General features: G+C 48.9%; 1 pseudogene across 1 annotated transcript in view; it reads right to left on the bottom strand.

Moving 5' to 3' along the window:
• LOC308610222 (ubiquitin-like modifier-activating enzyme 1) overlaps nucleotides 1-14,988 on the bottom strand; it is a 57,171-nt pseudogene that overhangs the window by 41,615 nt on the left and 568 nt on the right. The window contains exons 2-3 of the transcript in view: nucleotides 1,724-1,761; nucleotides 918-1,293 (exon numbers count right to left, since the gene is read on the bottom strand). The product of the transcript in view is annotated as a ubiquitin-like modifier-activating enzyme 1 (transcript). The remainder of the gene's footprint in view (nucleotides 1-917; nucleotides 1,294-1,723; nucleotides 1,762-14,988) is intronic.

Genomic DNA, 14,988 nt, shown 5'->3' with positions numbered 1-14,988 from the left:
AGAAGTATTATAATAAATATTTAGATCCACATATTTTGGGGCTACCAAGAATACATAAGGTGCTGACACACAAGCCTGCATAGAATAAATGCCCATATTTTTAGGTCTATGAAGAATAACTGGTGGTGGTGCAGCAATAACTTTCCAAAGCTGGGTCTGTGCATAATACATACTCTCTTGAGCCATAGTTAGTATAGGAGGCACACATCCTCCAGTGTGCCATCTATTAACAAGCATAGAAGCAGGAATGAGTGAATTATTCCAATCATAATGTGCATGATGTTGTAAATAAGATCTCTAATCCTTACATGGATCAGGATTACTCCAATCATGCACATTTTTTGTGGTATCCTCTATGGGAATATCAATTCTTGAAGAATATATACAATAATTCCATGTAGGAAATCTGGTATTGGTATCTACAGCGTCCCAGTTACTATCCAATTCGTCTTCTGGAGATTGTAAGATAGATGATTGTACTCCTGTATGAATACCATAAGGAGGATTACAAGGAAGACATTTTAAAGATGAGAGGAAGGTTGATTATAAGTTGGATCTTCTCCAGGTGCTAGGTAAATCAAAGACCAAAGAAGTCTCTTATTAGATTGACTCAAAGGAGAAGCAGTAAGCTGTCCTTTAAGAAAAACCGGTATACGTCCATCCTTACGAGAGGCTACAGAGTTATTAATTGATGGAAATATAAAACATAGAGTATGGAACCCTGATTTTCCATGAAGTGTAAAATTATTATTTATTTTAAATTTATTATATGGATAGGAGCTTATGGCTCCTCCCATTAACCTGGGCATAGTAGTAGACACTGGTATACCCTCATTATCCCAGGCTACAGTTTGTAAAATCGGTGGATCAGGGAGATATGTCCAATAAGATTTATCCAAAGCATTTCCCCTAGTTACCTGGCAGGCCAATATAGCAAGCATAGCAACAAAAAGATTTCCAGGTGATAAGGTAGCTCCCTGGTCTGTTACCACTTTCTTGGCGTCATCAGCAAGTTGTTTAATCTGACCCCAATTTGGTGGATTCGAAGTTCTTGTTGAGATGGCTTGTGTCTTGCGAGGTCTTGGGTGCGGATGCGGAAGACAAAGAATTGGTCTCTCTCCAATGGTGAGCTTTTGTATCTGCTGCAGCAGTGGTTCTTTAGCTGATGGTGATTCATTAGCTGACGTCTCCGGCTGTGGTGCCTTGTGCCTGACTGGGAAGTGGTAAGGCAGGGTCGGAGGGCCCGACATGTCTGATGAGACGGTCAGGCACCCACAACGGCGAGTCAGCGTCCTGTGGAAATACACAAGCATACCCTTAGCCGGTGGTTAGAAAATATCAGGTCCTTTCCATTGACGAGTGAGCATATCCTTCCATTTCACCCTATGTTTAGGTTTATTAATATCGGGATTCCAATGCCTCATCATGGCAGTATTACCTTGTGAATCAGTACTCAAATTATTTAATACAAATAGTGTGTGTTGAAGGTGTGATGTGGAGAAGTGTATTTGAATTCCCCTTGCTGTAAATTTGTAATTTGAACTTTTAAATTATGATGGGCTCTTTCCACTCTTGCATAACCCTGAGGATTATAGGGGATTCCCATAGAATGGGAAATATTAAATTTTTCACAAAAGTCTTTAAAAGCCTTAGAAATGTAGGCAGGAGCGTTATCATTTTTTAGAGCTTTTGGAATGCCTAGAAAGGCAAAACAGAAAAATACGTGTTGCATAACATCCTTAAAAGCTTTCCCAGTTCTTGCTGAGGCAAGAATTACATGAGAATAGGTATCCACAGAACCATGTACATAAGATAGCTTTCCAAAAGTTGGCACATGAGTTACATCCATTTGCCATAACATATTAGGTAATGATCCTCTAGGGTTGACCCCCATGGGCAAACTGGATGAATAAGTTGGACAATGTGGACAATTTTTAATTATAGATCTGGCTATCTCCCAGGGCAGTTGAAATTGATATCACAGAGCTACGGAATTTTGTTGATGCAAATTATGTGAACCTTGTGCCTCCTCAATACAAGGGAAAGCGACAATTCGTGTCAAAAGGTCAGCTTGGCGATTACCTTCACATATGATTCCAGGCAAGTTAGAATGTGACCTTACATGACTGACATAATAAGGTAAAGAACGTGCCCAAAGTTGTTTTTGTAAAGAAGTTCACAGTGATAGTGCCAATGGTGGCGGTGCCCACTGTTACACTGCCCACGGTGACAATGCCCATGATGACAGTGCACATGGAGACAGTGCCCACGGTGCCATTGCCTATGGTAACAGTGCTCACAGTGACAGTACCCATGGTAACAGTGACCACGGTGAGAGTGCTCATGGTGATAATGTCCATGGTGAGAGGTCTCATTTTGACAGTCCGCATTGTGCCAGTGCTCATGGTGACAGTGCCCATGGTGACAGTGACCATGGTGAGAGCGCTCACGGTGGTAGTGCTCACAGTAATAGTGCTCATGGTGACAGTGCTCACAGTGACAGTGCCCATGGTGATAGTGCCCATGGTGAGAGTCTGCCCATTGATAGTGCCCATGGTGGCAGTTCCCATTGTGAAAGTGCTCATGATGACATTGCCCATGTTGGTAGTTCCCATGGTGACAGTGCTCATGGTGATAGTGACCATGGCAACAGTGCACATGGTGGCTGTGCCCTTGGTGACAGTGCCCATGACGGCAGTACTCATGGTGACAGTTCTCACGGTGATAGTGCCAATGGTGACATTGAACATGGTGGCAGTGAAAAACGGTGACAGTGCCCATGTTGACAGTTCTCATGATAACAGTGCACACGGTGACAACCAAAGCAGACAGTACTCACGGTGACAGTTCTTATGGTTGCAGTACACATGGTGACAGTGATCACAGTGATAGTGCCGATGGCGGAAGTGCCCACAGTCACAATTCTCATGGTGTAGTGCTCACAGTGACAGTGCCCATGGTGAAAATACCCAGGGTGACAGTACTCATGGTGAGAGTGCTCATGGTGATAGTGCCCATGGTGACAGTGCCCATGTTCACAATTCTCACAGTGATAATGCCTAGGCTGAGAGTACCTAGGGTGACAATGCCCATGGTGACAGTGCCCATGGTTTCATGCCCATGGTGACTGTGCTCATGGTGACAGGGCTCATGTTGGCAGTGTCATAAATAACAGTGTTCATTGTGGCAGTGCTCATGGTGACCATGCTCATGGTGACAGTGCCCATGTTTACAGTGTTTATGATGATAGATATCACAGTGTCAGTGCCCAAGGGGACAGTGTCCAGGATGACAAAGCACATGGTGATACTTCCCATTGTGACTGTGGCCATGGTGACATGGCCCATGGTGACAGCATCCAGTGTGACAAGGCCCATGGTGACAGTGCTCATGGTGACTATGCCCATGGTGACAGGGCCGATAGTGAGAGAACCAATATTGACAGTGCTCATGGGAAAATTGCCCATGGAGACATTAGCCGTGGTGATAGTGCTCATGCTGACAACCCCACGGTGACAGTGCCAATTTTGATGGTCCCCGTGGTGACAGTTCTTATGTTGAATGTGACCTAGGTGACAGTTCTCACGGTGACAGTGCCTATGGTGAAAATTCTCATACTGATAGTGCTCATGGTGAGAGTGCCCATGGTGTTATTACCCATGGTGAGAGTACTCATGGTAAAAGTGCCCATGGTGACACTGCACATGGTGGCAGTGCAAAATGGTGACAGTTCCCATGGTGATATTGCTCATGGTGACACTGCTTATGGTGATAGTTCTTATGGTGATAGTGTGTATGGTGAAACTTGACACAGTGACAGTGCTCATGGTGACAGTGTTCACGGCAATAGTGCCGATGGTGAAAGTGCCCAGGCTGACAGTGCCCATAGTCACAATTCTCACGGTATAGTGCTCATGGTGACAATACCAGGGTGACAGAGCTCATGGTAAAAGTGCTCATGGTGACAGTGCCCATGGTGACAGTACCTAAGGTGACAATTCCCATGGTGAGAGTGATCATGGTGAGAGTGCTCATGGTGACAATACACAGGGTGTCCTGCCCATGGTGACAGTGATCATGGTGAAACTGCTAATGTGGACAGTGCCATAAATGACAGTTCTCATTGTGGCAGTGCTCATGATGACTGTGCTCAGAGGGACGGTGCCCATTGTTACAGTGCTTATGGTGATAGATGTCACGGTGGCCGTGCCCACAGTGACAGTGCCCACGCTGAGAAAGCCCATGGTGATACCTCCCATTGTGACAGTGCCCACAGTGAAAGAGCCCACATTGACAGTGCCCAAGATCACAGTGCCCATAGTGAGAATGCTAATGTAGACTGTGCCCATTGTGACAGTGCCCACTGTGACAATGCCCATTGTGACTCTGCTCACGGTGACCGTACTGATGCTGGCAGTGCCGATGGTGATAGTGCCAATAGTGAGAGTGCTCACAGTGAAACTGCCCATGGAGACACTGCCCATGGTGATAGTGCTCATCGTGACATCCCCTCGGAGGCAGTGCCAATGGTGAGAGTCCCCGTGGTGACAGTTCTCATGGTGAAAGTGACCCTATTGACTTTGTTCATGGTGACAATGCTCAAGATGATAGTCTCCATGATGACAGTGCCCATGGTGACTGTTCACATGGTGACAGTGCCTATGGTGATAATGCAATTAGTGACAGTGCTCATGGTGAGAGTGCCCATGGTGAGAGTGCCCATGGTGAGAGTCCTTACGTTGATAATGCCCATGGTGGTAGGTCCTATTGTGAAAGTGCTCACGATGCTGGTGACCATGATAACAGTGCACGTGGTGGCAGTGCCCTTGGTGACAGTGCCCATGATGACAGTACTCATGGTGACAATTCTCACGGTGATAGTGCCCATGGTGACATTGCACATGGCGGCAACGAAAAATGGTGAGAGTGCCCATGTTGACAGTTCTCATGGTGACAGTGCACATGGTGACAACCCACGCAGACAGTACTCACGGTTATATTTCTCATGGTTGCAGTACCCATGGTGACAGTGCTCACAGTGATAGAGCACATGGTGGCAGTGCCCATGGTGACACTGCCCATGGTGACACTGCCCACAGCACTATTGTCTATGTTGACAGTGCTCATGGTAACAGTGCCCATGAGACAGTGAGTAAGGTGAGAGTTCTCACAGTGATATTGCCCATGGTGACAGAGCTCATGGTGACAGTCCGAATTGTGTCAGTACCCAGGGCAACAGTGGTCGTGGGGACAGTGACAGTGAGAGTGCTCACGGTGATAGTGCTGACGGTAATAGTGCTTATGGTGACAGTGCAAATGGTGACAATACCCATGGTGACGGTACTCATGTTGAAAATACCCATGGTGGCAGTTCTCATAGCGACAGTTCTCATGGTGACAGTGCTCATAATAGCAGTTCCCAAGGTGGCAGTGGTCGTAGTGACAGTGCTAATGGTGACAGTGCACTTGGTGGCAGTTCCCATGGGGACAGTACCGATGGTGACACTGTGCATTGTAACAGTGCCCATGGTAACCGTGCTCACGGTGATAGTGCACATCGTGACAGTGTCCCTGGTGGTAGTTCACCTGGTGACAGTGCTAAATAGTGACAGTGCACATGCTGACAGTGCTCATGGTGATAGTGCCCATGGTGACAGTGCACACGGTGATAATGGACATTGTTACAGTGTTCATGGTGACAGAGCCCAAGGTGGCAGTGGCCATGGTGACAGTGCCCACAATGACAGTGCCCTTGGTGACAGTGCCAACAGTGACAGTGCCCATGCTGACACTTCTAACGGTGGCAGTACCCATTGAGACAGTTAGCATGGTGAGATTTATCACAGTGATAGTGCCCATTGTGACAGTGCTCACAGTGACAATGCCCATGGTGCCAGGTACCATAGAGACATTCCACATGGTCACATTTCTCAGAGTGCATGTGCCTATAATGATATTACCCATCTTGACACTGCACATGGTGGCAGTGCAAAATGGTGACAGTGCCCATGGTGACATTGCTCATGGTGACTTGGCTTACATTGATAGTCCTTATGGTCACAGTGTGCATGGTGACACTGCACAGAGTGACAGTGTTCATGGTGACAGTGTTCACGGTGATAGTTCGCATTGTGAGAGTGTCCATGGTGACAGTGACCATAGTCACAAATCTCATGCTGTAGTGCTCACAGTGACAGTGCCCAAAGTGAAAATGCCCAGGGTGACAGTACTCATGGTGAGAGTGCCCATGGTGACAGTGCCCTTGGTGACATTGCCCATGTTCACAATTCTCACAGTGATAATGCCTATGGTGAGAGTACCTAGGGTGACAATGCCCATGGTGACAGTGCCCATGGGGTCATGCCCATGGTAGAGAGTGCTCATGGTGACTGTGCCATGTTGGCAGTGCCATAAATAACAGTGCTCATTGTGGCAGTGCTCATGGTAACCGTGCTCATGGTGACATTGCCCTTGTATACAGTGTTTATGGTGATAGATGTCACGGTGTCAGTGTCCACGGGGACAGTGCCCACGCTGACAAAGCCCATGGTGATACTTCCTATTGTGACAGAGCCCACCCTAACAGTGTCCATGGTGACAGCGCCCAGTGTGACAAGGCCCATGGTGACAAGGCTAATGGTGACCGTGCCAATGGTGACCGTGCCGATGGTGAGAGTGCCAATAGTGACAGTGCTCATGGTGAAACTGCCCATGGAGACATTGCCCATGGTGATAGTGCTCATTGTGGCAGTGTTCATAGTGACCATGCTTATGGTGACAGTGCCCCTGGTTACAGTGCTTATGGTGATAGATGTCACGGTGGCCATGCCTATGGTGACAGTGCCCATGCTGACAAAGCCCATGGTGATACTTCCCATTCTGACAGTGCCCACTGTGACAGAGCCCATGGTGACAGTGCCCAATATCACAGTGCTCATGGTGAGAGTGCTAATGGTGACTGTGCCCATGGTGACAGCGCCCATTGTGACAACACCCATTGTGACAGTGTTCACGGTGACCATGCCGATGATGACAGTGCCGATGGTAATAGTGCCAATACTGAGAGTGCACAGGGTGACACGGCCCATGGAGACCATTGACAATGGTGATAGTGCTCATCGTGACAACCCCTAAGAGGCAGTGCCAATAGTGAGAGTATGCATGGTCACAGTTCTCACGGTGGAAGTGACCCTGTTGAAATTGCTCATGGTGACAGTGCTCAAGGTGATAGTCTCCATGTTGACAGTGCCCATGGTGACTGTTCTCATGGTGACAGTGCCTATGGTGATAATGCTCTTAGTGACAGTGCTCACAGTGACAGTGCCCATGGTGACAGTGACCACGGTGACTGTTCTCACCGTGATAGTGCCCATGGCGACAGTGTTCATGATGACAGCCCGCATTGAGGCTGTGCCCATGGTGACAGTTCTCAGGGTGATAGTGCTCATGGTGGTAGTACTCACGATGACATTGCCCAAGGAGACAATACTCACGGTGTCAGTAATCATGGTGAAAGTGCCCATGGTGGCAGTTCTCATAGGGACAGTTCTTGTGACAGTGCTCATGGTGGCAGTGCTCGTGGTGACAGTGCTCATGGTGGCAGTGCCCATGGTGAGAATACCAATGGTGACACTGCACATGGTGACAGTGCACATAGTCATGGTGCCTCTGGTGGCAGTGCAAAATAGTGACAGTGCCCATGGTGATATTGCTCATGGTGATAGTGCCCATGGTGAGAGTGCCCATGGTTATTATGCTCATTGTGACAGTGTCCATGGTGACAATGCCCCTGGTGACAGTGCACACCGTGAGAATGCCCATGGTGGCCATGCCCATGGTCACAGTTCTTATCATGATAGAGCTAACGGTACCAGTGTTCATGATAATAGTGCCCACGGAGGCAGTGCCCACAATGAGAATGCCAAAGATGAGAATACTGACTGTGACAGTTCCGATGGTGACTTTTCTCTCTGTGATAGTGCCCTTGGGGAGAGTTAGCATGGTGAGATTTCTCACGGTGATAGTGCCCATTGTTTCAGTGCTCATAGTGAACAAGACCCATGGCTCCAGTGCCCATCATGTCATTGCTCATGGTGACAGTTCTCACAGTGACAGTGCCCATGGTGATATTACCCAGGGTGACAGTACTCAGTGATAAAATGCTCATGGTGACAGTGCCTAAGGTGATAGTGCACATGGTGGCAGTGCAAATGGTGACAGTGCCCATTGTGACATTGCTTAATGTGATAGTTCTTGTGGGGATAGTGCACATGGTGACACTGCCCACCGTGACAGTGCTCTTGTTGACAGTGCTCACAGTGATAGTGCCAGTGGTGGAAGTGCCCATCGTGAAAGTGCCCATGGTGACCTCTCTTATGGTGAGAGTGGTCAGAGTGTCACTGCTCATGGTGAAAGTGCCCATGGTGACAGAGCTCACGGTGACAGTGCCCATAGTTATAGTGTCCATGGTGACAGTACTAACAGTGAAATTGTCCATGGGAACCTTGCCCATGGTGACAGTGCCCATGGTCACAACCCTCACGGTGAAAGAGCTCACGGTTACAGTTCCCATTTTGACAGTGACGACCGTGACAGTTCTAACAGTGATTGTGCACATGATGACAATGTTCATGGTGAAAGTTCACATTGTGCCAGTGCCCAAGGTGACAGTGCTCATGGTGACAGTGCCCAAAGTCACAATACACATGGTGACAGTGCTCAGGCTGACAGTTCTCATGGTGATAGTGCCCATGGTGACAGTGCACATGGTGACAGTGTTTGTGGTGACAGTGGTCATGGTTGCAGTACCCATGGTGATAGTGCTGAAACTGACAGTGCCCTTGGTGATAGTGCCCATGGTGAGAGTGCTTACATTAATAGTGCCCAGGGTGGCAGTTCCCATTGTGAAACTGCTCATGATGACAGTGCCCATGTTGGTAGTTCCCATGGTGACTGTGCTCACGGTGATAGTGACCATGGTAACTGTGCACATGGTGGCCGTGACCTTGGTGACAGTGCCCATGATGACACTACTCATGGTGACAGTGCTCACCGTGATAGTGCCCATGGTGACAGTGCCCATGGTGGTAGTGCACATGGTTGCAGTGAATAATGATGACAGTGCCCATACTGACAGTTCTCATGTTGACAGTGCACATGGTGACAGTGTTCATGATGACAGTGTTCACGGTGGTTGTTCCCATGGTGAGAGTGTCCATGGTGACAGTGCCCATAGTCACAACTCTCATGGTGTATTGCTCACAGTGACACTGCCCATGGTGAAAATACCCAGGGTGACAGTACTCATGGTGACAGTGCTCAATGTGATAGTGCCCATGGGGACAGTGTCCATGTTCACAATTCTCACAGTGATAATGCCTATGGTGAGAGTACCTAGGGTGACAATGCCCATGGTGACAGTGCTCATGGTGTCATGCCCATGGTGAGAGTGCTCATGGTAACAGTGCTCATGTTGGGAGAGCCATAAATAACAGTGCTCATTGTGGCAGTGCTTAAGGTGAGCATGCTCATGGTGACAGTGCCCATGGTGACAGCGCCCAATGTGACAAGGTCCATGGTGACAGTGCTCATGGTGACCGTGCTCATGGTGACAGTGCCCACGTTTAAAGTGCTTATGCTGATAGATGTCACGGTGTCAGTGCCAACGGGGACAGTGCCCACGCTGACAAAGCCCGTGGTGATACTTCCCATTGTGAAAGTGCCCATGGTGACAGTGCCCAGTGTGACAAGGCCCATGGTGACACTGCTCATGGTGAATGTGCCCATGGTGACAGTGCCGATTGTGAGAGTGTCAATAGTAACAGTGCTCATGGGGAAACAGCCCATGGAGGTATTCCCCATGTTGATAGTGTTCATGGTGACAAGTCCACAGTGACAGTGCCAATGGTAATAGTCCCCGTGGTGACAGTTCTTACATTGAATGTGACCATAGTGACAGTTCTCATGGTGACAGTGCCTTTGGTGAAAATTCTCATAGTGACAGTGCTTATGGTGAGAGTGCCCATGGTGATATTACCCATGGTGACAGTACTCATGGTAAAAGTGTCCATGGTGACACTGCACATGGTTGCAGTGCAAAATGGTGACAGTGCCCATGGTGATATTGCTCATGGTGACATTGCTTACGGTGATAGTCCTTACAGTGATAGTGTGTATGGTGAAACTGCACACGGTGACAGTGTTCATGGTGACAGTGTTCATGGCAATAGTGCCGATGGTGAGAGTGCCCATGGTGAGAGTGCCCATGGTGAGAGTCCTTACGTTGATAATGCCCATGGTGGTAGTTCCCATTGTGAAAGTGCTCACGATGCTGGTGACCATGATAACAGTGCACGTGGTGGCAGTGCCCTTGGTGACAGTACCCATGATGACAGTACTCTTGGTGACAATTCTCACGGTGATAGTGCCCATGGTGACATTGCACATGGTGGCAACGAAAAATGGTGAGAGTGCCCATGTTGACAGTTCTCATGGTGACAGTGCACATGGTGACAACCCATTCAGACAGTACTCACGGTGATATTTCTCATGGTTGAAGTACCCATGGTGACAGTGCTCACAGTGATAGTGCACATGGTGGCAGTGCCCATGGTGACACTGCCCATGGTGACACTGCCCACAGCACTATTGTCTATGTTGACAGTGCTCATGGTAACAGTGCCCATGAGACAGTGAGTAAGGTGAGAGTGCTCACAGTGATATTGCCCATGGTGACAGGGCTCATGGTGACAGTCCGAATTGTGTCAGTACCCAGGGCAACAGTGCTCATGGTGACAGTGACGACAGTGAGAGTGCTCACGGTGATAGTGCTGACGGTAATAGTGCTTATGGTGACAGTGCAAATGGTGACAATACCCAGGGTGACGGTACTCATGTTGAAACTACCCATGGTGGCAGTTCTCATAGCGACAGTTCTCATGGTGACAGTGCTCATAATAGCAGTTCCCAAGGTGGCAGTGCTCGTGGTGACAGTGCTAATGGTGACAGTGCACTTGGTGGCAGTTCCCATGGGGACAGTACCAATGGTGACACTGTGCATTGTTACAGTGCCCATGGTAACCGTGCTCACGGTGATAGTGCACATCGTGACAGTGTCCCTGGTGGTAGTTCACCTGGTGACAGTGCTAAAAAGTGACAGTGCACATGCTGACAGTGCTCATGGTGATAGTGCCCATGGTGACAGTGCACACGGTGATAACGGACATTGTTACAGTGTTCATGGTGACAGAGCCCAAGGTGGCAGTGGCCATGGTGACAGTGCCCACAATGACAGTGCCCTTGGTGACAGTGCCAACAGTGACAGTGCCCATGCTGACACTTCTAACGGTGGCAGTACCCATTGAGACAGTTAGCATGGTGAGATTTATCACAGTGATATTGCCCGTTGTGACAGTGTGCTCCGTGAGAAGGCCCATGATGCCAGTGCCCATAGAGACATTCCGCACGGTCATATTTCTCATGGTGAAAGTGCCTTTGGTGATATTACCCATGGTGACAGTGCACGTGGTGGCAGTGCAAGATGGTGACAGTGCCCATGGTGATATTGCTCATGGTGACTTTACTTACATTGATAGTCCTTATGGTGACAGTGCACATAGTGACAGTGCACACAGTGACAGTGTTCATTGTGACAATGTTCATGGTGATAGTTCCCATGGTGAGAGTGTCCATAGTAACAGTGCCCATAGTCACAATTCTCATGGTGTAGGGCTCACAGTGACAGTGCCCATGGTGAAAATACCCAGGGTGAGAGTACTCATGGTGACAGTGCTCATGGTGATAATGCCCATGGGACAGTGCCCATGTTCACAATTCTCAGAGTGTTAAAGCCTATGGTGAGAGTACATAGGGTTACAATGCCCCTGGTGACAGTGTCCATGGTGTCATGACCATGGAGACAGTGCTCATGGTGACAGTGCTCATGTTGGCAGTTCCATAAATAACAGTGCTCATTGTGGCAGTTCTCATGGTGACAGTGCAAATGTTTACAGTGTTTAAGGTGACAGAGGTCACGGTGTCAGTGCCCATGGGGACAGCACCCTTGGTGACAAAGCCCTTGCTGATTTTTCCCATTGTGATAGTGCCCACGGTGACAGCGCCCATGGTGACAGTACCCAGTGTGACAAGGCCCATGGTGACAGTGCTCATGGTGACCATGACCATGGTGACAGGGCCGATAGTGAGATGGCCAATAGTGACAGTGCTCAAGGTGAAACTGCCCATGGAGACATTGCCCATGGTGATAGTGCTTATGGTGACAACACCACTGTGACAGTGCCAACGGTGAGAGTCCCCGTGGTGAGAGTTCTTACATTGAATGTGACCATGGTGACATTGCTCATGGTGACAGTGCTCATGGTGACACTGCTCAAGGTGATGGTCTCCATGTTGACGGTGCCCATGGTGACATTTCTCATGGTGACAGTGCCTATGGTCAAAATTCTCATAGTGACAGTGCTCACGGTGACAGTGCCCATGGTGATATTACTCAAGGTGACAGTACTCATGGTGATAGTGCCCATGGTGACACTGCACACGGTGATAATGGGCATTGTTACAGTGTTCATGGTGATAGAGTCCAAGGTGGCAATGGCCATGGTGAGAGTGCCCACAATGACAGTGCCCATGGTGAAAGTGCCGACAGTGACAGTGCCCATGGTGACCCTTCTCACGGTGACAGTTCCCATGGGGACAGTTAGCATGGTGAGATTTCTCACGGTGAGAGTGCCCGTTGTTACAGTGCTCACAGTGACAATGCACATGGTACCAGTGCCCATAGAGACATTCTGCATGGTCACATTTCTCACGGTGATAGTGCCTATGGTGATATTACCCATGGTGACACTGCACATAGTGGCAGTGAAAAATGGTGACAGTGCCCATGGTGATATTGCTCATGGTGACATTGCTTACGATGATAGTTCTTACGGTGATAGTGTGTATGGTGAAACTGCACACAGTAACAGTACTCATGGTGACAGTGTTCATGGTGATAGTGCAGATGATGAATGTGCCAATGGTGACAGTGCTCATTCTCACAATTCTCACGGTATAGTGCTCATGGTGACAGTGCCCATGGTGTCAATACACAGGGTGACAGTATTCATGGTGACATTGCTCATGGTGATAGTGTCCACAGTGAGATTGCCCATGTTCACAACTCTCACGGTGATAGTGCCCATGGTGACAATACCCAGGGTGACAGAGCTCATCGAAAAAGTGCTCACGGTGACAGTCCCATGCTGACAGAGCCTAAAGTGACAATTCCCATGGTGACAGTGCTCATGGTAATACTGCCCATGGAGACATTGCCCATGGAGATAGTGCTCATGGTGACAACACCACGGTGACAGTGCCAATGGTCATAGTCCCCGAGGTGAAAGTTATTACATTGAATGTGACCATGGTGACAGTTCTCATTGTGACAGTGGCTATGGTGAAAATTCTCATAGTGACAGTGCTCACGGTGACAGTGTCCATGGTGATATTACCCATGGTGAGAGTACTCATGGTAAAAGTGCCCATGGTGACACCGCACATGGTGGCAGTGCAAAATGGTGACAGTGCCTACTGTGACATTGCTCATGGTGACCTTGCTTACCGGGATAGTCCTTACAGTGACAGTGCGCATGGTGACAGTGCCCATGTTCACAATTCTCACAGTGATAATGCCTATGGTGAGAGTACCTAGGGTGACAATGCCCATGGTGACAGTGCCCATTTTGTCATGCCCATGGTGACAGTGCTCAGGGTCACAGTTTTCATGGTGGCAGTGCCATAAATAACAATGCTCATTGTGCCAGTGCTCATGGTGACCGTGCCAATGTTTACAATGTTTATGGTGATAGATGTCACGGTGTCAGTGACAACGGGGACACTGCCTAGGTTGACAAAGCCCATGGTGATACTTCCCATTGTGACAATGCCCAGGGTGACAGTGCCCATGGTGACAGAACCCAGTGTGACAAGGCCCATGTTGACAGTTCTCACGGTGATCGTGCCGATGGTGACAGTGCCGATGGTGACAGTGCTCATGGGAAAACTGCCCATGGAGACATCGTCCATGGTGATAGTGCTCATGGTGATAACCCCACAGTGACAGTGCCAATGGTGATAGTCCCCATGGTGACAGCTCTTACGTTGAATGTGACCATGGTGACAGTGCTCATGGTAACAGTGCCCATGGTGACAGTGACCACGGTGAGAGTGCTCACAGTGATAGTGCCCATGGTGACAGGGCTCATGGTGCCAGTCCGCATTGTGCCAGTACCCGTGGCGACAGTGCTCATGGTGACAGTGATCACAGTGAGAGATCTCACGGTAATAGTGCTCATGGTGATAGTGCAAATGGTGACAATACCCATGGTGACAGTACTCATGTTGAAAATACCCCTGGTGGCAGTTCTCATAGCGACAGACCCATGGTGACAGTGCTCATAATAGCAGTGCCCAAGATGGTGACAGTGCTAATGGTGACAGTGCTCTTCGTGGCAGTTCCCATGGGGACAGTACCGATGGTGACACTGCACATTGTTACAGTGCCCATGGTAACTGTGCTTACGGTGATAGTGCACATCATGACAGTGCCCATGGTGGTAGTTCACCTGGTGACAGTGCTAAATAGTGATAGTGTACATGCTGACAGTGCTCATCGTGATAGTGCCCATAGTGACAGTGCACACGGTGATAATGGGCATTGTTACAGTGTTCATGGTGACAGAGCCCAAGGTGGCAGTGGCCATGGTGACAGTGACGACAGTGACAGTGCCCATGCTGACACTTCTAACAGTGAGAGTGCCCATGGGGACAGTTAGCATGGTGAGATTTGTCACGGTTATAGTGCTCGTTGTGACAGTACTCACAGTGACAGTGCCCAGGGTGCCAGGGCCCATAGAGACATTCCGCATGGTCACGTTTCTCATGGTGAATGTGCCTATGGTGATATTACCCATGGTGACACTGCACATG

Source organism: Mesoplodon bidens (assembly GCF_964165515.1).
Source record: "Mesoplodon bidens genome assembly, contig: HAP1_SCAFFOLD_97, whole genome shotgun sequence".
NCBI lineage: Eukaryota > Metazoa > Chordata > Mammalia > Artiodactyla > Ziphiidae > Mesoplodon > Mesoplodon bidens.
This window is presented reverse-complemented; position numbering and strand designations above follow the sequence as displayed.